Source organism: Canis lupus, chromosome 20 (genome assembly GCF_048164855.1).
Source record: "Canis lupus baileyi chromosome 20, mCanLup2.hap1, whole genome shotgun sequence".
Classification (NCBI taxonomy): domain Eukaryota; kingdom Metazoa; phylum Chordata; class Mammalia; order Carnivora; family Canidae; genus Canis; species Canis lupus.
In genome coordinates, this window is record NC_132857.1 from 46,555,921 (window position 1) to 46,578,304 (window position 22,384).

The 22,384-nt window shown below is 37.5% G+C and overlaps 1 protein-coding gene and 1 long non-coding RNA gene across 2 annotated transcripts in view; one reads left to right on the plus strand and one right to left on the minus strand.

Annotated features, from left to right (window-relative positions):
* The window catches only part of NXPH2 (neurexophilin 2), a 110,521-nt gene that overhangs the window by 80,532 nt on the left and 7,605 nt on the right, over nucleotides 1-22,384 (minus strand). The window lies entirely within an intron of this gene.
* Nucleotides 8,291-14,225, plus strand: LOC140612116 (uncharacterized). Its single transcript, XR_012013425.1, has 3 exons — nucleotides 8,291-8,387; nucleotides 12,001-12,366; nucleotides 13,363-14,225. It is a non-coding gene; the product is annotated as an uncharacterized lncRNA (long non-coding RNA).

Below are 22,384 nucleotides of genomic sequence, written 5' to 3' on the forward strand. Positions count from 1 at the left end.
AAAGGTGAGTAAGAACCAGTCTTTACCCATGAAGGTCTTTCAGACAAGTGAATGAATAGTGTCCCAAAAATCTATCGGGCAATCTTATGACTTCACAAATGAAATAAAAAGGAAAAAAAATGTATGCATAGCCCCAGCAACTTCAAGACAACCAAAATTAAAAATCTAAATGTTACAAGCTATAGAAAAATCAGAAGTGTTGAGGCCTTCATTCCAAGTTACAGACAATCGTGCTTTCTACTGCCATTGGCTATTTATGGCTTTTCACAGGGTGTGGTATAGGACAGATCTTTTGGCTGAAGGTCCTGGCAAGATTGACTCAATGAGAACATTCTGTGACAAAATCACCCCCTGAGCATGAGCGTACAGTTTTAGGTTCTTTAGCAGCATACAGAAGAAACTAACCAAGCGTTAGTGGACTGTACTGAGTTAAATTACACAAAGAATTGATTTTATTCAATATTTTCTAACAAATGCTTTGTTACTTTAAAAAGTACAAAATAAACCCCCATGGGAAACACTTGGCCTAAGGTTTAGAACTGCAATAAGTTTGGGAATATATTTACTTGGCGAATGGTGTGTGACATAACCTTAAAGTAATGACATAAAGCTCTTTAGTTCCCGGAACTATGCTTCAAAATCCGCGGTCCTAAGCCTCTTGCTAGATAAGGCAAGAGGACCTCATTAAATACTTCTTTCTGCTAACACTTAAAACCCTTTTATTGGCCACTTGCAGATTATTTTCCTCATTTTACCCTTTAGTTCAGAGATAACTCCTTGAACGTAAGTGAAAAAGTATAATTAAAATGACCATACATTTTGGTTTTTACAATGGTAGGCCTATCAATTTAGTGGACTCCTTCAATACTGCATTTCAGTATTATTCCTAGCTTTTAAAAAATTTATTTTTAATAAGCAGCAAATTTACGTCTCTTGATCCAATATTTTTTTTTAGAAGAAGCAAGCCTGTTCCCATTATAATCTTCTTCATCTTATGGAAAAATATTCCAAGAAAAATGTAAGTCTATTTATATCTTTCAAGGACACAGTCTCCTGTTTTATTAAACTTCTCTTTCAAAAGCATTGTAATAACACCACCATCATGGGAAGCAAAACAGGCTTCCTGCTGAACCAATGTTAAAGGGTGCAAGGCCAGAATGAGCCTAAGCATCCTTCATTTAACATCTATATTTTACTATTTCAATGTTGTTGTAACTCAACTTATTAATGCCTAAAATGGGCAAAAATGGGCAGAATAGGCATCACTGCATCTTCTATTCCCTCTTCTTGGGAACAGATTCTCTTTCCTCAGGTATTCCCATGTCTGGCTTCTTTATTTCTCTCTGCCCTCAGCTCTAATGCTAAGTCAGGGAGGCCTTCTCTTACTATCCTCTATAAAACTTTGTCGCCTGCTCAATCCTACATGTGGCCCCACTACCACCCTGCCAAACCACCCTGTTTTTTTTTTTTTTTTCTTGCATAGCACCTTTTACTGTCTGATAGCACCTTTTACCATGTCCTGATAGCTTATTTACTTTCTTTCTTCTGTCTCTCTCACTAGAACATCTGCTCACGAGAGCAGGTGCCTGTAGTCAAATGAACCAGGATATCTTGGGACATAGAAGGTACTCAGAGAGAAGTATTTGTGCAAGAAATCAATGAGTAGTACAGATCACATATTAGAGAATGTAGCATGCTCTCTCTGAGACCCAGCTACTCACAGAAACCCGGATGAGAAAGATAGTATTTAGAGAAGATAATTTTAGGAACAGGCTATATATACCACTCTTACTTGTCTAACATATTCTCAAAGTGAATTAGAATTTGGAAACTTCCGACAATATACATTGACTACATTACAATATGATTTCAAATAACTGTATGCATTGAATTGCCTTTTATTGTTATGACTTCAATCCTTTAGTCAATTTTTATGAGAAACAACTGTATAAATTTTGTTTTCATAATGGCCGTGAAATTATTATGAACAATTCTTTCATTTTACCCCCTCAAAATACCCTAAATAATAAATTCTTTCAGAATCTGAAACAAGGGAAAGTTTTGCTTCTCTAAGAATCTGATATGTTCCCTCCTCAAAGGAGACATATAATTTAATCACATTTCCTTGTTTTTCTTGGCCACCAGATAAAATAGTGGCAGCTTTCATGATGAATTTTAACAACTCTATTAACTTTTATGGTTAAAGTATTTGTTTATCCCCTCACAACTCTGTTTAGATTTTTCTTAAATTGATTTTACTATATTCTTCTTTCTAGGGTAACTTCAATTCTTATTTGAAAGGTTGTGAGGAATATTGAATTTAAATTGTAATGCTAAATATTAAATTTAATACTCAGCACTAAATACTTGATACTAAATTGAGTGACAGACATCATTGAGATTATGGGGAGATAACTTTAGGAATATCTGAGATACCTAAATTACTTTGAGTTTGGTCTCAAAGATACATTAATGAAATGGGGGCCTGAAGGGATTAAAAAATAAATTTTGAGAATAGAGCAATAAAGAATGATTTAATTCTAGCTAACAACATGGCTTTAAAAGTTTCCTGTATCTAACAGTGTGAAAAGGAAATGTAAAGCGACAAAAGCCCACATATGATTTTTCCACCCAAATCTTATTTGTTAGAGATAGAATTCTGACAAGCCCCTCATTTTCTCTCAGCATCAGCCTCCTTATTCATAGATCTGAAGAAAAACACTGTCCCCGAGGAGTTGTGGTGGGGCTGAATGAAATAACACAAGTCAGGCACCTAGTGGAATTCCTCGTCGTGAATTAATGGTAGAGCTTTCAGGAGAAGGCCCCTAATCTGATGAAATTAGGACTGGCCTGCGGCCCGTTTAAAAGAGATGTATACATTACACTTTAAACATTTTTTAAGTAAACTTTTTATTTTATAAGTTTTTAATTTACAGGAAATTAGGAAGATAGTAGAGCATTCCCATTTACCTTGTACCTAATTTCCCCTATTATTAACATCTTCCAATCAGTATGATATATTCATTGTAATTAATAAACAAATTATTAGTACATTATTAATAATGTAATTATTAGTACATTATTATTATAAAGCCCATACTTTGTTCAGATTTCCTTAGTCTTTCCCTAATGTCCTTTGCCTACTCTAAGATTTCATCCAGGATACGTGGTATTTTTTAGTCATCATGTCTTAGGCTCCTCTTCACTGTGAGTTCTCAGGCTTTAGTTTTGAGGAGTTCTGGGTAGGTATTTTGTGGAATGTCCCTCTATTCAGATTTGTTGGATGTTTTTCTCAGGATTAGACTGTTTTTAGGAGGAAGACGATACAGCTAAAGTGCCATATTCATCCCATGGTATCAAGAAAATATACTATCAACGTGACACCCATGTTGGTTTTATCTGGCTGAGGTAGTGTTTGTCAGCTTTCTCCACAAATTAGTTTTGCCCCTTTCCATACAGTACTTAGAAGGAAGTCACTATGCACAGACCAACCTTAGGAGTGGAGCTACACTTCATCCCTCCTTGAGGGTAGAGTATCTATAGAAACCATTTGGAACCCTTCTGCATGGGAGATTTGTTTATTCAGTAATTTGTGTCATTAAAGACTCACTTATTTTAAACCTTGGGTTATAATCCAATATTAATTTACCTTGCTACTCACGTTATCCAGCTTTGACCACTGGAGGCTCTTTCCTTTGGCTCTTGTGTCCTTTTGACATATGTCATTGTTGAGGATTTTTTTTTTTTTTTGAGCACTTTGTTATTCTCGGGCACTACGAGATGTTCCAGATGTGAACTGTATATTTCCTGCCGTAGTTCTAGAACTTGTTTGTCTATGGAGCCCTGGTTCCTTTTACTGAAAAAATGGTATGAGAAACTAAGATGTGGTTGATATGTGTACTCATTGCTACTGAGGTGTTGTTGCTGCTGGGTCCTCTCAGCTGGCAGAGCAAGGAAATACATGTGTGTGTACTAACTTGTGTATATACACACATCTATAAATATTTCTAAGAGCAACCATCTATATTTATACTAAACATGAGCTCATACTGATGACTGCAATTCTAATCCATTACCACATGGATCATTCTAGCCTCCTCCTCTTTCTTATTTGTAGATTCCAGCTCCAAAGTAAGAAATCTAGCTCCTACATGCACCATACACTTACTTAAGTGATTCCAGTGTACATGTATAGTGATGTAAGGACAACTGACTTGGACCTCCAGGGGAAACAATTTATCCACTAGAGTACAGTGCCTTCAGTTTTACAGACCCCATTTCATCTGTCGTTCCTTAGGTCAGTAACTCCCCCTAACCCCTATCCTCTTCAGTGAGGCCATTTCATTCATTTGTAATGCAGTCAGATTGTTTTATCATGTTCTGCATTCCGTCCCAGAATCCCTGACCTCCTAATTTTTTTTTAAATGCATGAAGATCCACTCTTTGTGCCGCAAAATTGTATGTACTTTAACAAATGCCTGGTGTCATATATCTACCATTATGGTATCATATAGAATAGCTTCAGTGCCCTAAAATGTCTATGCTTTGCCATCTGTAGCTCCTCTACCCCCTAACCCCTTGCCAATCACTAATCTGTTTACAGTCTCTATAGTTTTGTCTTTTCCAGACTGTCACGCAACCATAAAGTGTGTGGCCATTTAGCTGGGCTTCTTTCACTTAGCAATATGCATTTAAGATTCATCCATATTTTTCCTAGCTTGACCACACATGTTTTCTATTACTGAATAATATCCTATTATACATATGTACCATTATCTGTTTATCTGCTCACCTATTTAAGGACATCTTGTGTGCTTCCAGTTTTTGGTGATTATGAATAAAGATGCCCTAAACATTTGCATGCAGGGGTTTGTGTATAAAAAGTTTTTTAATTGTATTGTGTAAATATGTAGAAGCTCAGGTGCTAAATCCTATGATAAAACTATGTGTAGCTTTGTAAGGAACTGCCAAAATGTTTTTCCAAAGTGTCTATACCATTTTGCATTCTCATTAGCAAAGACTGAATTCCTATTGCTCCGCATCCTCGCCAGCCATTGGTATTGGAAGTTATTTGTAGTTTAGGTATTTTAACAGGTGTGTAGTGGTATCTCATAATTGTTTTAATGCGAAATTTCGTATGACAAATGATATTTTTTTTTCAGACAAATGATATTGAGCATCTTTCCACATGCTTATTTGCCATTTGTATATCTTCTATGATGAGGTTAAGATCTTCTGCCCATTTTTAAATCATTTTTATTATTGTGTTTTAAGAATTTCTTGTATATTCTGGATTTAAGTCCCTTATTGGATATGCACTCAGCAAATATTTTCTTTCAGTCTGTGGTTTTTCTTTTCATGCTTTTATTAGTGCTTTCACCAAGAAGTTTTCAATTTTTAATAAAGACCAAATTATCAATTTTTCCTTTCCTGGATTGTGCTTTTGGTTTTCTATTTAAAAATTCATCAACAGACCCAAGGTCACCCAGATTTTCACCTATGTTTTCTTCTAGAAGTTTTATTGTTTTGCATTTTATATTTAGGTTTATAATTTTGAGTTAGTTTTTGTGAAAGATGTAAACTCTCTGTCAAGTTACATATTTTGCATATGTATATCCAATTGTTCCAGCACCATTTGTTGAAAAGACTGTCCTCTCTCTGTTGAATTGCATTTGCTCCTTTTTTAAAGATTAGCTCGCTATATTTGTGCAGGTCTATCTCTGGGCCCTCTATTCTGTTCTATTGATCTATGTGTCTATTCTTTTATCAATTCTACACGGTCTCGATTACTATGGCCTAATATTAGAGTCCTAATTACTCTTAAAATTAGGGTAGTTCTAAAATGAGGGTAGTGTGAGTCTTCCAACTTTGTTCTTCTTCTTCAGGGCTATACTAGTTTTCTGGGTCTTTGTCTTTCCACATAAACTTTAGGACTAGTTTGTCAATATCTATGAAATGGCTTGCTGGATTTTTTCAATGGTATTGCATTACTCTGTAGATCAAGTTGGTAAGAAATGATTTCTTAACAATACTGAGACTTCCAAACAATGAACACAGCATATCTCTCCATTTATTAGCTCTTCTTTGTTTTCTCATCCATGTCTTACAGTTTTTTACAGATAGATCCTGACATACTTTGATTTTCTACTTAAGTACATCCTTAACTTTCATGGTGTTGTAATGATATTATTTTTTTTTTAATTTCAAAGTCCAATTGAAAAAAAAATAAAGTCCAATTGTTCTGTGCTGGTATATAGGACAGTAATTGACTTTTATATACTAACTGTATATTCTGAAACTTTGCTAAACTCACTTATTAGTTCTAGGATTTTTTGCTGTTTTTGATTTTGGGGGGTTTTCTAGTTATACAATCATATTACCTATTTTATTCATCCTTTTATAATATGAACACTACTTATTTTCCTTGTGCTAATGTACTAGCAAGGACTTCTTATATAAAAATTTTTTAAATTTTGATCAAAATGTATAAACATGCCAATCTTTCACTGTTAATAATATTATCACTGGGTTCTTGCCTATCTAGAACTCTTCTCTGAGAATTGGCCCATGATGGAAGTTACATGTCATATTTCTTATTTAAAAAACACACATTCTCTAAGACTTATAGTACTGATTCCTTTAAGTACTTCCAAAATGAACATACTTGCAAAGTAATCTGGATGTAGAATCTGCCCAGAGTTTTAGAAAAATGTTGCCTTTTATTCCAGTTACCTTGCCCATGCCTAATTTTTTACCAATTAAGAAAAATAATTAGCCCTTATTTACTCTTTCAATGATACTTAACTAAAGTTTTATAAATGAAATTACTTTTCTCTTCAGAGACAATTTCTATCCATTCACAATAATAATTAAGTTACAGAATCACAATAACAATTAAGGGTGGAATGAATAAGCTGGGTGCAAAAGAAAACTGACTTGACAAAAGAAACTCTGCTATACTAAGAAAGAGCTCAGAAAGCTATCTAATGGATTCAAACTCTCACTGTTCCACAGGGTTTGTTAGTATGACAGAGAGAGTTAAAGCCACTAGTTTGGCTGGCAAACCAGGTAAGTGAGCTATAAGGTAATTTATTAAATTAGAGCCTTAATTTTGGATCGAAGAATAATGAACAATGTATGTATTTACACACAAATATGTCTGGAAGTATAGATGTGTATGCATACATGTGTATGTATATCTATCGATCGATCTATCTATCTAATCTATCATCTATCCACCTATCTAATCTTCCATTGGCTCTGCTTGCCTAGCTGAACCCTGACTAATGCACACACCAATGAACCTTCTCCCAGGGTCTTATTTCTGAGTGAAAAGAGTGGTAGTCCAAGGAATACCACTGTTTTGATGTAGTTTTCAACAAGCTGTGTGGTAAGAGAAGAGAAAGGCATAGGCTGAATCAGAGATGACTCTCAGACTCATGTTTTAAAGTAAATTTCTATCTCCTATATTCCAGAGACTGATCTTAAAAAAGAGACGAAAACCCTTTTAAGATAGAGAACTCCAGACAAATGCAAAATCATAGTTGAATAAGATTGCACTTCTTTTGAAAAAAACTGGCAATGATTTTTAATATTATCACCTGGGTTCTTGCAATAATAACATTAAATATTATTGCCAAGGAGCTATTCAGGCACACAAGATGCCTGTGCTTGAAATCTGCTCTCACCCGAAGGAACTGATCCTTGTCCTTGTGAAATTACTATAGAATCATAGAATTTTAGGTCTGAGCATAACCTGAAAGTTCATATAATATTTTTAGGGAAAAACACTGAGGTTGAGTGATACCATGACTTGCTTAGAGTCACACAGCTAGTCAACAAGAAGTATTTAATTTTCAAGTTCAAATTCCTGCCCCCAATCCAGAGTTCCTTACACAATACCATTTCTATGCTTGACTCATGTCTCTACCTGATTGAGCCCTGTGAACTCCTTCATAACCGTCTGGCTCAAACATGCCCTGCCTCACTATGAAGCATCCCAAGTTTGTTAAATCACATGCTTGTCTTTCCAAATTCCAGTTCGCAAAGTTGAAAGACTCATAATCAGATGCAGCCTTGTAGTTCTGTTTCTCTGACTGGTTTACCAAGTCTGGAAAATTCTTATGTACTCAAATTTTGTTTACACCAATTGTACCTCACCAAGAACATCAGCAAAAATTCACTGAAAAGTTGTTCTGAAACATTCCATTGTCTGTTGCCGATTCTGAGGGGATAAGAGCTAGTCCAGTTCTTACATCACAATATATTCATGTCATGAAAGTGTTTCCTCTGGATAGTTTATAAGATACAGAACTCACCATCTCAGATCCTGAGACATTTCATGGCTACTACCTGAAGTTACAAAGCAATTTGCCACCACATAGGCTGTAAGAGAAACAGACTGTCATTTGAAACTCCTTGTAATTCCTTTTGAATCTCATCAGGCTCTGGTGCATGGTTTTTAAGGACATTTTTCTTTCCCCTTTTCTTTTTAACTAAGGTGTCCTGTTCATAATGGTTCTTAACTATCTTTGATAATGGGTATTTTCATTACAAAAATTTTTTTAAAGATTTTATTTATTTATTTGAGAGAAAGGGGGTGGGCACACAAATGAGAGGCCGGGCAGAGGTAGAAGGAGAAGCCAGCTCCCCACTGAGCAGGGATCCCAACGCAGGGCTCTATCCCAAGACCCCAAGATCATGACCTGAGCTGAAGTCGGATCCTTAACTGACTGAGCCACCCAGAGGCCCTGATAATGGGTATTTTTATTAAGGTGGAAAACTTCATGGAATGTTTTAGTATTCTGTAGCAATTGGGACAATATGTGGCTTAAATAGGCAGGTACTCAAGAAACAAGAAGTCCCGAGACAAATAGGCAAGGGCTGATCCAGATGCTCCACAAAGCCTTAGGAGACCAGGCTTTGTCATCATTCCTCTCTGCTGTCCAAGATGTAGCTCTCTGCCCACGCTTGCTGCCTCATGTTCACAGGATGGCTGCTGCACCCCCTAGTTACAATTCTATAATCCAAGGGAAAAGGAGGCAAAGTGCCAAAGGGCAAAAGGCATTCCAACCAAATTTATCCTTATTTTAATCAAAAAAGCAAAAGTTTTCCTGGAAGTAGCACTCAGCAAATTTTTGCTTGTATGCCATTGACCATAGCTATGTCTTCTAAGAATTGTAAGAATTCTACAATTCTACTTGTGCCAGAATTTTACAAAGAACAAACACATTGTAGATGGTGATTATGATACTATATTTTAATAGTGTTGGTCACAGACTCTTATGCCACTATTCTTCTATTAAGTGTTTAAATTAACAATCATTCTGAAAAAGGCTTCGAAATCATAACCCATTCTGAACTTTTTCTTTTTTCCAAATCAATAAGTTAAAACTCACCTGCAATTTGTTCATTGTCAAAGACAGGTGAGAAAAATTAACAAATCCAACCCTACATTGGATAGATACCGTATGTCTAAGAGACAGAACAGTAAAATAAATGGAGCACCAGCTAGCTCCTCAACTACTAGTGAATGATAATAAACCCATCTGCAAGCCACTCTCCTTTTTGTTCTGTTGCATATTTGGAGTCTGTCCACATACTCAATATCTGCTTAAGTTTTAAGATGACTCAGCCTGACCCTTCAAAAAAGAAAGGACTAGGTGGCAGAAACGTACTTACCAATGGTGAAACCTGGGATGTTATAATGAGTATAGGGAGCCACACATCTCATCCCCTGCAGAGGGTCCCTGCTTTGGAGGACAAATTCTATCAGGATCCTAAGTTATTAATGTCCCTAGAGCAGGAGAAGCAGCTCCCCTTAGGCTAGTGTTTCTCTAATTGTCTCTAAAACCTGCATTAGAAACCCTTTAAGCGCTGCTTAAAATTCAGGCTCCTGGGCCCCACCTTATACACCTGATATCTATCTCCTCGAGCAGCAGCCAAGTACCTGCAGTTTCCAGGTGGTTGCAAATTAAAAGTTGAGAACCATTCTCTTAGATTAATATGCCAGACTCAGGGACTGGGTGGACAGGCTGGCAGGGTTCTCTGTCAGACCAGACATGGGCCTTCCTTCTGAAGTTAGTGCTAGAAGAACAATAATTCACTTTTTTTTTTTTTTTTTTTTTTTTTTTTTTTACAGGAACCAGAATGAGGATAAAGGCCTGAGCTCCCTTTGCTAAGCAAATTCCCTGGGCTAGGGCAGCCATCAGACTAAACCAGGCTGTGGCACGTACAAGGCTCCAACCAATTAACACTGCCACCAAGTAAACATCCATCCTAAGGAGATTTTCAGAGTGCTGGAGCTAGCTCTACCTGAAGCTCAGAGACCTATAATGGGCCAAAGCTTCTGTCCTTATGCCTGACCTACTGCCACTACTTGCCCCAATCTTCCCCTCCATTTGAACCTTCCAGCTCATTCCAGTCTTCCCTGCCTATGCTCTGCGTATCCTCAGTCATTTCACCAGTCTCTAAACCATTCCCTGGCCACCTCTGGCTAACCCCCATGCCACACATTTTTCACCTATGGCTGTCCATTGTTCTAGCAATGGGACAACCTTCACAGCCAGTTTCTTGGCCAGGTCCTCAACAGTCAGGGGCCACAGCACACTCCCAGGCACATTTATAAATTGGAGCCTTCCAATGGCATGTGGCTGTATTTCTTCATAGTTTTGCAATTTCTGTGATTTACTAATACATCTGCTGTGCCTCCTGTTGGCTCTCAGCAAGAAGCCGAAGCGTGTTCTGTGGCACAGAAATGAGTGCTATTCTGAGAGAACATGCTGGAAATCTGAAGGGGGTTTCCTGTGCCATTTGAAGCTGAGAAAGGAGGATCCTGGCTTGGGCTTTAGTACCCAAGTACATCTTCCTCCACCCCCAAAGTTCACTAAAATAAAGTTGGGAAAGTGGTTTTCTGGCCGCTTGCAGATACAAGAACATTTAACTTTCAAAGATTCTGATTGAAGTACATATCTAAAGCAAAATACGTTTTGTCGTGTACATTCAAATATATGGATTATCTGAAGATAAAAAAGAAGGTTGGCAGATTCAGCTTAAGAGAAACCTAGCAGCCTGAGATTTAGAAAATTAAAAGCCGGGCATCTGAAGCTAACCATTTAAGATGCTTGTAGGTGTTCAAGAGGGTGACATGGGAGTATAGTGCGAACATATAAAACATCATCCCATTTCAGCACGTAGGGTTACAAAGGTTGAAATCCTGTATTAGGCTTGTTAAAATCCAGAGTACCACACAGGTAGGCACAATTGGAATTTAGAGAGTTGTTTTTTTTTTTTTTTTAACTAAGTTAGAGAATTATGGTATGTACAGAATTGGGAAATAGCCAAAACCACATGAATCACCAGAGAAAGATCTTAGCAGAAGGTTCTGTTAGAGTGCATATTAAGTAGATTCAAAGCTGGGTACATGTGAGGCAAGAGAAGGCAACAGACATAAAGAGAAAAAGCATGACTTTTGCTTCTTTTATAGCACACCCTATAACCTCTCTCTGACATATCTGGAGATGAGATCCTTGAACCACACTGTATTATGACATCAACAAGGTCAACTCGAGATAACAGAAATCCACAAGCTATGACATGTATTACATCACTAAAGGAACCAGATTTCACACCAACACTGGCACATCTCTCCCAATGATTCACACTTTACCCAGAAACCTCTAGCACCCCAGAATTCTTAATAAAAACTTTAAATCTCTCATTAATAACACTGAGAAATGACAGCTTTTGCTCACTGCAGGCACTCAGAAAATACTGTTCTTTTATTGCAAGCTCGTCATTTCATAACAACTTGGATACATTTGATTTGGTTCTACATCTCCCCAATATAAACCCAAAGACAAAGCAAAACCAAATATTATAAAAGGAATTTGCTTAAGGATTTGGTCACGTGCCTTTGCTGTGTCACTTTTGATGTGTTACTTAAATGTTGTACAACATATAAAAAGGGTTTCTTATACCATAATATTTTTTGTTGTTTAGAGCCCAGAAGAAAAGCTGTTCCTGAATGAAAATGCAAGAATCTTCCGACAGCCTATATGGGAATGCTATGGATAAACAGAGGATCCCTTTATCACACGTAGCTTGTGAGCTGTGTCCTGCTTAAACCATAACTGTCTACAAATAATACTCTTCAACTGAAAGTAGATATGCTCCCTTATCTGCTAGAAATACGCTTGTTCAGTATAATAAGAAGAGGCACCATTCCCTACAGAGTCATGCTTGGCTCCTCAGGTCAGGCCATGCCTACTTACATGTGCCATTATGTTACACTACATTTACTTAAACATAAGATGAGAGAATTGGGACATCTCATTGTTACAAGAAGGTCACAGTGTGCACTTACAGGTAAAGTGATGATTGGTAAAACCGTATGTGGTCCTAGAAATTTTAAAAAATCTGAATCATGAAATAATCACCTTAACACTAAACAAAAATCTGATACATGGTGATTCCAATTTGAAAAGAGGGTAAATGAAGCTATAGTAAGAAAATGGCCTTAGTATATAAATGTCAGCAAATTAAACCTATTATCTCATGAAATAATAAATAAACGAAATAAGATTTATGTAGAAAAGCACTCAAATACCAGAATTAAAAATCAGATAAAAAATCTTGATCATAAATTTAAAATTGCTGAATGTCTCAATCCTAATTTTCATGACATTTTCTACCTAATGATCGACTCTAAACTTTAGAAATAAAATTTTTCCTATATTATATATTTCTCTAATTATATAAATGTCAATATATTAAAAAGAACAACAGCAAAGCATATTTTACTAAAAACATGAGTCAATGATAATGATAGGAAGAGATTATATAGCATTGTAAAGTGCATATTTGCGAATGAACATCAAATTTTAATTGTGCCTATCCATATTTACTTCTAAAAGAGTAAACAATGGAACTAATCAGTTCCTTGGCTATTGAGAATATCCTTTCTTTGTTCTAATAGAAGATAACAGACAGCAAATAAATCCATTTTTGTATGGTGCTGTAACGGAGATGTAAAAGTTTTATCCCAAAGGATCCTTACGATAATATCATTAAGAAAAGTAAAGGGCCTCTTCCTATATAAATCCACACAAGGGGTTCAGGTATACTTTGAAGGTCAGTGACACTGGCATCTAAAGGCTTAGATTTAATTTGCAACTCAAATTTCTTCCTTGTGATATGTCACAGATGGTTTTCCGTTGGCTTTGTGGCACAGCTCAGGGGGTTACTGAGTGGTTTCTCTCAATAGTTCATTCGCTCGGTCACTTGAGCATTTGCCGGATGCTTACTGGGGGGTTGGCTGTGGTGTTAAAAACTGACACCCACATTCTCTGTGTTTGTGGACAGCACTTGAGTCAGGTGGAATATACAAAGATGAGCATCATAAATACCAAACCATAACACAAATGCTCCAGTGGAGGTGTGCACGGAGGGGAGGAGCCCAGAGAGAAGCACTTACCATGGCTCTGAAGGAAATGTCTGCAAAAGCTGGGAAAACCCCTGCTGTGAGACCCAAGTGGGTCTCCTTCCTGTGACAGTGTAATCAGGAGAGCCAAAGCTCCTTCCCTAGGGGCTGTCTTATATTCCACCCACCCGGGGCCAGGGCTCCAACAGCATCATAAATTCATAAAGTCAAAGAACATCTAAGAGACCATCTGGTCTAGGGGTTCCCAAATCTGGCTGGGCTCCAGAAACACCTGGTGCCTTGGCCCCAACCCAGAGACACTGATGTAACATGCCTGAAGGCTCTGAACAAGCTCTCTTACTGTGGCTGCTGCAGCGGCATACGTGCACCAGCACTTGGGAATCACTGAATCCGACCACCTAAATTTTCAGAAGGAAAATTTTTAAGGAAATTCATACCTACAGAAGTGAAAAGACTCCATCAAATTTCAGGAACATGAGAACAGCAATGGAGAAACATCTGGGAAAGAAACTTTTAGCACAAATACTTTCGAAAAGTATTTTCATGGCACATGACATAAGCTATATAGAATAGGACCACAGGGTCAAGAACTATTGGGAGAGAAAAACTTCGAGAAAATTGGGTTTAGTAAAGGTACTGAGCTATAAATTAGCTGTGCTCTTCCCGGTAGAAAAAAATAATAGAAACATTGACTTGAAAACTCTCATATTTTTGTCCTTAGGAACATATTTTATGGAAAATTTTGGCTTAGTATGATGCCTACAGTAGACACTTAAACTTGTGAATGAAGCAATGAATGAAAACATGAATATACGTGTTACCAAAAAAATGTTTTTCTTTGGTTATTTCCTACATTAACCTTTGATGGAAGCTAAGAGTGTATCAGTAAATAACGGCTTGTTCAGGCATTTGTGGGGAGTGACATTAGCACAATATAAGCAGGTCTGTAACTTCCAAGGTAGAGACAAAGCATTCTCCTGCTAATGAAAACATATCATTTTTGATGTAGTCGGAAAAGTTCAGTAAGAAAGTGTTGTCTGTGTGCATATGTGTGTTTATATAACGGCAGAAGTAAGAATGTACTGGGCCACCCAGGGTGTCCACAACACACTCACTGCAGAAGCTACAGGAGCCTAGGAAGAGGCTCATCCAACATAGATACAATGGCATAGTGCTGTAGTCCGCTGTGGTTCTGAGATTTTATCCCCATATAGTCATTATTTATATATAGCTATAATTTCACAAAAATATACTGTATTTCAAATTTTAACACCAGCAGGGATTCTGTTTACTTGTTTATTACCATGTTTACCTCTGGGGGAGAAGACACAACTTCTATAGTATATCTTCATAGATATATTTTTAAAAAAAGAGAATTGCCTTAAAGGAGAAATTTAATTAAAAATGCATTCCAATGTAGAAGAAACTGATGCATACCACTTATAAAAATAGAGTAACTCAGAGTTTACATTTCAATAAATTTGAAAATTCCCAATTTTTCAATAAAAAGGAAATGCATTCTAACTCCTAAGAGCTGAATTTAATAGTGTTAAGCTACTTTTTAAAATCTCAAAATACAGTGGATCAAATTTCCCATTCAAAAGTGTTACTCTCCAGATTTGGATGATTTTTTCTTATAAGATTTTTATTTATTTATTCATGAGAGACACAGAGAGAGGCAGAGACATAGGCTCCTGTGGGGAGCCCCATACAGGACTCAATCCCGGACCCCGGGATCACGACCTGAGCCGAAGGCAGATGCTGAGCCACCACTGAGCCACCCAGATGCCCTACTCTTCAGTTTTAATATTCATATTATAATGTGGGTTTGTGATAGACTCTTTGAAGAATGTAATCCCACTATATTTTAATCATAACAAATACATGCATCCAGTGTGGTTTAGTTCATATTTGTATTAACCAACTATTATTTGTGATCATCATTTTCAGTTTTATTTGCTGTCTTCTATCTTCTACGAAGTATTTTTTCTTTTTACTGCATTCTAAAATATGGAAATTCAAAGGCTTTACTAAAATTCTCTGAGCCAGCCCTAACAACTGGTTAAGAGCTGTACCTGAGGCAAAATAAAATGTGTGAACTTCTGTTAAAGAGGGAAATCATATCCAGGAGAGCAATATCAGGGGGATCACTCTTCCATTTCCCTTAAAAAGGAGAATTTGTTAAATAGAGATGTGTACCCTGGGCAGAATGCCTAATAGAGCTGACACTCAAAAATATTGTTTGAACTGAACTGAAGGAGACTGAGCGGAGGGAAACTGAGATGGAGGGAAAAAAGTGTTAAGAAACTAGGTCTTTGTAAAATGCTGACTCCTTCCCAACAGTGCAAAGACAAAGTATTTCATTGGAAGAGGCCAAAGTGGTCACTTGGTTCAGCTTCTCACAGCCAGGAATCTTCTACAGTGGTGAGCCTCAGTCTGGTATGTTTTGCTGTTTTGCTCCCCAGGGCACATGTGTCAATGTCTGGAGACACTTTTGGTTGTCACAATTGAGAGTCTGATACTGGCATCTAGTGGGTAGAGGACAGGGATGCTGCTGAACATCCTACAATGCACAGGACAACCCCTTTCTCCCTACCCCGAACCCCTCACACAAGTAATTACTTGGGCCAAAATGTCAGCAGCGCTGGGTTTGGGAAACTCTGCCCAACTGCATGACCCAAGAGATTGCCTCTGATTACTCCTTTTTTTCAAATCACTTTATTGAGGGATGATTGACACACAAAAAGCTATACACATTTATAATGGATGTACTTGAAGATAAGTATACACTCATGAAACCATCACCTCAATCTGTGCCATTAACAGTCGTCACATCCCAGTGAAGGCACACTCATGACCTCACAAGCATGCCTTTAGACGTGCTGGGAGGCTCCCGCCCCTAAAAGTCCTCCCTTATTTTGAAATTCATAGAGTGATAATATTTCTCAAAAGCACTACACAAAAACAAGTACACGTATACAAAATCACATTTGAAGGTCAAAAGCCATCTCCAGAGGTTACTACTAACATTATTATTCTCATCTGTTTGATATGACAGAAAAAATAAATTTACACACTGAATTTTTGTTGGTGGTAGCATTTTTAATTCTGCTATTATTTGGTAGCTTTTAGGACTTTAAGTCCATTTGTTAATTTATTAACATTAGACAGCTTCTCTTCACTTCTTACTATGAAAGATAAACTGTCATGCTTGCCTATCTTCACCGGTACATTCCTTTTACTCTCCAATTTTAATTATATTCTATTACTTTAGTTCATTAACATTCATTGTGGTTACATTCTGTTCTTAAACTACATTCAAATCATTCATGCTTTGTGTATCAATCCATTCTAAACACAGTGAGCTAATAAACAGCATTTATAAAACTGAGAGGGTTGAAATGGGATTCCCCATAGAGCCACAGTGTAACTAGACGGCAGAGAAGGAAACAGAACTTCCTACTTTTCCCAGGTCAGAGGCTAACGGATCTTCACGTCTTCTGAGTCATCCTCAGACACCTCTGTATCCCATATCATCTCTCTGTTCTCTATTTCTTGCTTGGCTGAGGTATGTCTTTAAAGATCGTTCCATATGGAATGAATGGTACCTCCCCTGAGATCCTTGCATGCCCCATTTTTTTGTTTTCTCTGATTTTCTCTCCTTCTTCCCTCTCTTTCCTTCATATTCAATAATTTGGCTGTTGATTCAATATCGCTTTCCCCTTAGAACTAACTATGTAGGCATTATTCCATTGCTTCTAATATCCAGTGTGGTTAATGAGGTGTGTGTGTGTGTGTGTGTGTGTGTGTGTGCGTGTCAGTAATCTCTTGTTCTATGAAAACTCTTCAGATTTTCTTATTTTTCCCTTTGAGTTCAGAAATTTCACTAATTTTTTAAAAATCAGCACCTTCAACATTTTTTTTTCTAGGTTCCCTCCTCTCATAGTCTCTGTTTCTGGGTCACCTCACTGGATTTTCTGAATTTGTCCTCTATGTCTCTTTACTATTCACTCCCATTTCCTATTTTGGTTTTTTGGTTCTGTCTTGGCAGACTTCCTCTTAGAGTTCACCAGCATGAATGTTAGCCCTGTTCTTTTTAATCTTCTCCTCAGCTTTCTAATTTTGTCATTTATATATTTCATTTCCAAAGCAGCCTGTTCTTATTTTCAGGATGCAATATCCTCTTGAGTTTCTGAGATTACTAATTAGGAATCCTTAACATTGAAACCCATCCCTTATATTAATTGTTTCCTCCAGGGTAGCTCCTCCTCCTCCTCCTCCTCCTCCTTCTTGCCAATGATTTCTCTTAAATGTCTGGTGATCTTTGGTTGTCTATGTCTATGAGTGAAAAATCACACTAATTAAGGTGAAGAGCTGGAGGTGTTTGTGTCTCTTTCTCTAATAGAGTTCTTCCTTTAGTGGGAGTTCTAATCACAAGTTCTCTAATGGGAACATAGAGTGTTGATTCCCTAGTACATGTAGAACTGCTGATCAAAGTATCCCACCTTTTTCAAGTCAACCAGACTCTCTCAACCAGAACATGACATCTTAAATGAAGCAAAACAAGAACTGAAGAAAAAAAAAGTTGGCATGTATTCATCATCTTGCCTAATTGATACTTTCCTGACACCCAGACCCTTGATTCTGCTCTATACATGCCTGGTTCTCCAACATTTCTGGTGAGTCACTCCATTCTCATGAATTTCTTCTCTGCTTAAGTTTGTCAGAGTCAGCTTCTGTTGCTTGCATAGCAAGAAACTAAGGTGTTGCAGATGGGAAGGAACACTCATCTTTGTTAAGCTAATGCTAAGTACTAGGCATTTTACATTTTTGTATATAATCATCACAACCCTATGAAATAGCTATAATTGACATTATCTTATGAAGAAACTGAAATTGAGTAGATCTATTGGCTTGTCCAAGATGCCAAAGAAAGCACTGGAACCCAAGTCAATCTGATATCAAAACCCATGCTTTTCCTCTACTCTGAAGTATTCATGGAGTATTAAGGATACAAATCTGGCTGCAGTTAATAGTATATGATGAATATTGGACGAGAGATTTAAGGCTGGAAAACCAGGCAAAAAAAAATTTAGACACGGTATGTTAAGAAAAAGGGAATCACAATCTTATTCTTAAAAGTTGAGTGACATAGTAAATCAAAAGAGGATTTAAAACAGATGATTCTATGGCATGTGGAATGAATTTACAAGGCTTGTTTTGGAATAAAGTAGACCAGCTAGGAGGCTGCTGTAGCGATGAAATGGCAGCAGGTGGAGAGGAAGAGACAGTTTACAGAAGGATTTGGAAGGAAATTTCATAGGATTTTGTGACTGAATGGATATTGTAAGGGCTGAAGAAAAATGAGCCAAAAAAGACTAAAAGATTTCCAGTTGCAATGGGGAAAGCTGAGTGAATGTATTTACCTTGCCTCCCTCCTAAATTTCCAATGACATGAACTAGGAATGCAAAAACAAGAATGAATGCATAGTGGTGCTAGAAAGAGGAAAGGATGCCAAAAGCCTGCAAGATTTGAGAACCTCTAGAGGGAGGAAAGAAGAGTGAATCAGAATGATGCAAAAGCCAGATGTGCGGAGCAGCCTGTAACCAAACAAAGGCAAAGGAGAACAGCGCCACTGAGTACCCTCTTCCCACCACCAAGCTCAGCCCAGGAGGAGCTGGGAGTGAACCAAGGCACCAGGGCAGCACCCTGGAGGCTGCAACGTCCCCCAGTGAGCAGAAAGAGGGCTGAGGCTCTGGATGCTCGCTCTTAATGTGAGGCTTCATTCACCTTGGACAGCTTACAGAACGAACTGCACAATCTGCCACAGAAGGCTTCTAGTTACAGCCATTGATCTAGAAAGGAGGAAGGCAGGCCCCCTGTTTGGGGGGCTGCTACTACTACTACTACTGCTTCAAAACATACAAACTTGGGGGGGGACATGGAGTAAATTCACAGGTGTGGAGTAAATTTTTTAAAATTAAAGTAAGGGCATATATAATTTTATGCTAAATAAATTTGAAGGTGCACAAAAATGCATACTTTTCTTTTAAAATTAATAAAAGGGAGGGCAGGGATCCCTGGGTGGCGCAGTGGTTTGGCGCCTGCCTTTGGCCCAGGGCGCGATCCTGGAGACCCGGGATCCAGTCCCACGTCGGGCTCCCAGTGCATGGAGCCTGCTTCTCCCTCTGCCTGTGTCTCTGCCTCTCTCTCTCTCTCTCTCTGTGTGACTATCATAAATAAATAAAAATTAAAAAAATATTAAAAAATAAATAAATAAATAAATAAATAAATAAATGGGAGGGCAGCCCCAGTGGCTTAGAGGTTTAGCGCCGCCCTCAGCCTAGGGTATGTTCCTGGAGTCCCGGAATCGGGTCCCATGTCAGGCTCCCTGCATGGAGCCTGCTTCTCCCTCTGCCTGTGTCTCTGCCTCTCTCTCTCTCTCTCTTTCTCATGAATAAATAAATAAAATCTTTAAAAAGAAAAAAAAAAAGGCAGATCGTTTGCCTTGGCTTAAACAGCTTAATATTGGGAAAATATTAGGAAAATTAGGTTTCATAAATAAATATAAAAAGGTTAGCATTTTAGTCTGATCATTTTGAAGGATGCTAAAACCGTATCTGAAATTGACTTCTGCGATCAGCAAATTTATTTTAATGTGGAATATAAAAGTATATTTCTAACTTGATAGATTATCAGAAGCTAAAAGTAAACATCATATTTAGTAAAGTTTCCATTAAAGTTGGAAATATGAAAACCCCAACTTTCCCAATGTTTGTCAACACTATTCTGAAGGTTTTACTCAGTACACTAGAATCAATTTTAATTCAAGAGGCATTAATGTTTAATAGAAAGAGTCTCATATAAGATTATTTAGAGATAATACAATTATCTATACATAAAATCCAGGAGAATCAAATTAAAAATAATATAGTACAGAAATAGAACTCATATGAACATAAATATGCTCAAATAAATATCTTTCCTTGTATGCCAGCAAAAAAAAAAAAAAATCTAAAATGTCAGGCATAGAAACAGTATCTACAACAACTCCCATGATGTAAAAAAATCCAGGAATAATAAAATAAACAATTGTGCAAGAGCAATATAAAAAAAGTATAGAAGTTTAAAGCAATAGAAAGAAGAATGATACAAGAATAAGAAATACAAATGATTAAATATGAAAACACACTTTATCTTCCTAATAAACAATGAGGTGTCTTCCTTTAATAGAGTGGCAAAGTTAAAAAAAGGAAAAACACTGTCCACAAAGGGGCATAGATACGCGAAAACACTATGTATGTATATTTTGGCATAGTCCATTAGGGGAAAATGTATATTTATCAAAAATCATATTGTACATTCCCAGCATTGAACCAGTATTTACAATTCTAGGAATTCATTTTAAATATTCACAAATATATTTTAAAAATCCAAAAGAGTCAAAATATTCATAAGGAATGGATCAAACACATTATGGTATGTCAATGCTATGAAACACTATGAATCCTCAAAAACATAAGTTGTTTTATATCGCATAAAAATGGCCACAATATATTTTTGCATTAAAAATGTTATAGAACATTATGCTGTGTTAGTATAATTATGATAAAAGCATGCATATCCATAATTTCTGCAAAAATACACATTAAATTATTCATAGTGATTATCTCTTACTGTGAGATGACAGAAAGCAGACGGGGCGAGAATGGCTATCTTAAAAATTCCTGAATATTAAAAAAAATTTTAAACAGAAATCTTAGGTTGGTTTCCCCAGAAGCAGACCCCGAGACAAGTGTTGGAATGCAAGTGATTCCTAAAGAAGCGGTTCCAGGGAAGTCGGGTAAGGGAGTGGGGCTGCAGGTCAGAGAGTGGAAGACAGCCATGCAGGTGTGTGATCTCAAGCAAAATCCACTTGAGGTAGTTTCAGGCCGCTGCCTCTGGAACATTCCGCCAAATCTCGGAGTGAGAGAACATGGCTTTCCATACCCTGGAACTGGTACCTGTGAATCATCTGTTAAGAGCTGGCTGAAGGGGGAGAAAAGGGAACAGGAGGACATTCTGATCATGAGTACTTTCTAACAAGATGCATCCAACACCAACACCGGGGGGTACTTCCCAAAGGAGATTTATAGTTGTCCAGTGTTAGAATAGAAACCAAAAAGTGGAGGGGATGGGGGGAGGGGGGGTGTTGTCCATAGACATGTTAAAAAGAGATCCAAAGAAGTCTGGGTGGAAGAGCCAACAAAATCCACTATGATATAGTATCTTTACAAATATAAGAAAGGGATGAGAGAAGAAGAGGAGGCTTGCTACTGCTAAAGCACAACTATGCTCACAGTTCTGCACAAGCATAAGCACCTACTAGGTAGCCCGGCCCCATCCCCCAGGCTTCTCACATTCCTACCGCCCCTTAGACAACCAGGATTAAGTGGCCCTTAACAGAAATCAAGACCTTTCACGCTCTTCCTGTTCACCTTTTCAGTCTTGAAGAAGTGCAGGTTGAGATCTTGAGAAATTAGAGGAACTCTCAAACCTCTCTTGATCCCAACTGGAACCACATTTACTGGGCCAACAAAAACCCTAAAGTTACATAAAAGCCAAAGCACTTGGCAAACTAAACTCTGTGAGACTAAATTGTAAATGCAACTCTTGATTAAGGGACATTGCAACTCCAGCAATGTGTTTGTTGTATTTACCTTCTTTGACTCTATCACAAACTTGTTTAACACATTTCTAAAATGAGTGAGTTGAGGTTTCTATCTCAGCATGGACACTGAACAGAATGAGATGTTACCCAGAAATGTTCCTCAAGCCTATCGCTCTGGATGTCAAAGACAGATCTCACAACCTCCTGCTATAAATGGAGGCTGCCCTGAGCTAACAGCTGGGCTGGGTAGACAATGCAAGGTTTATCTTTTCCGGTCTACAGTCCATCTCTG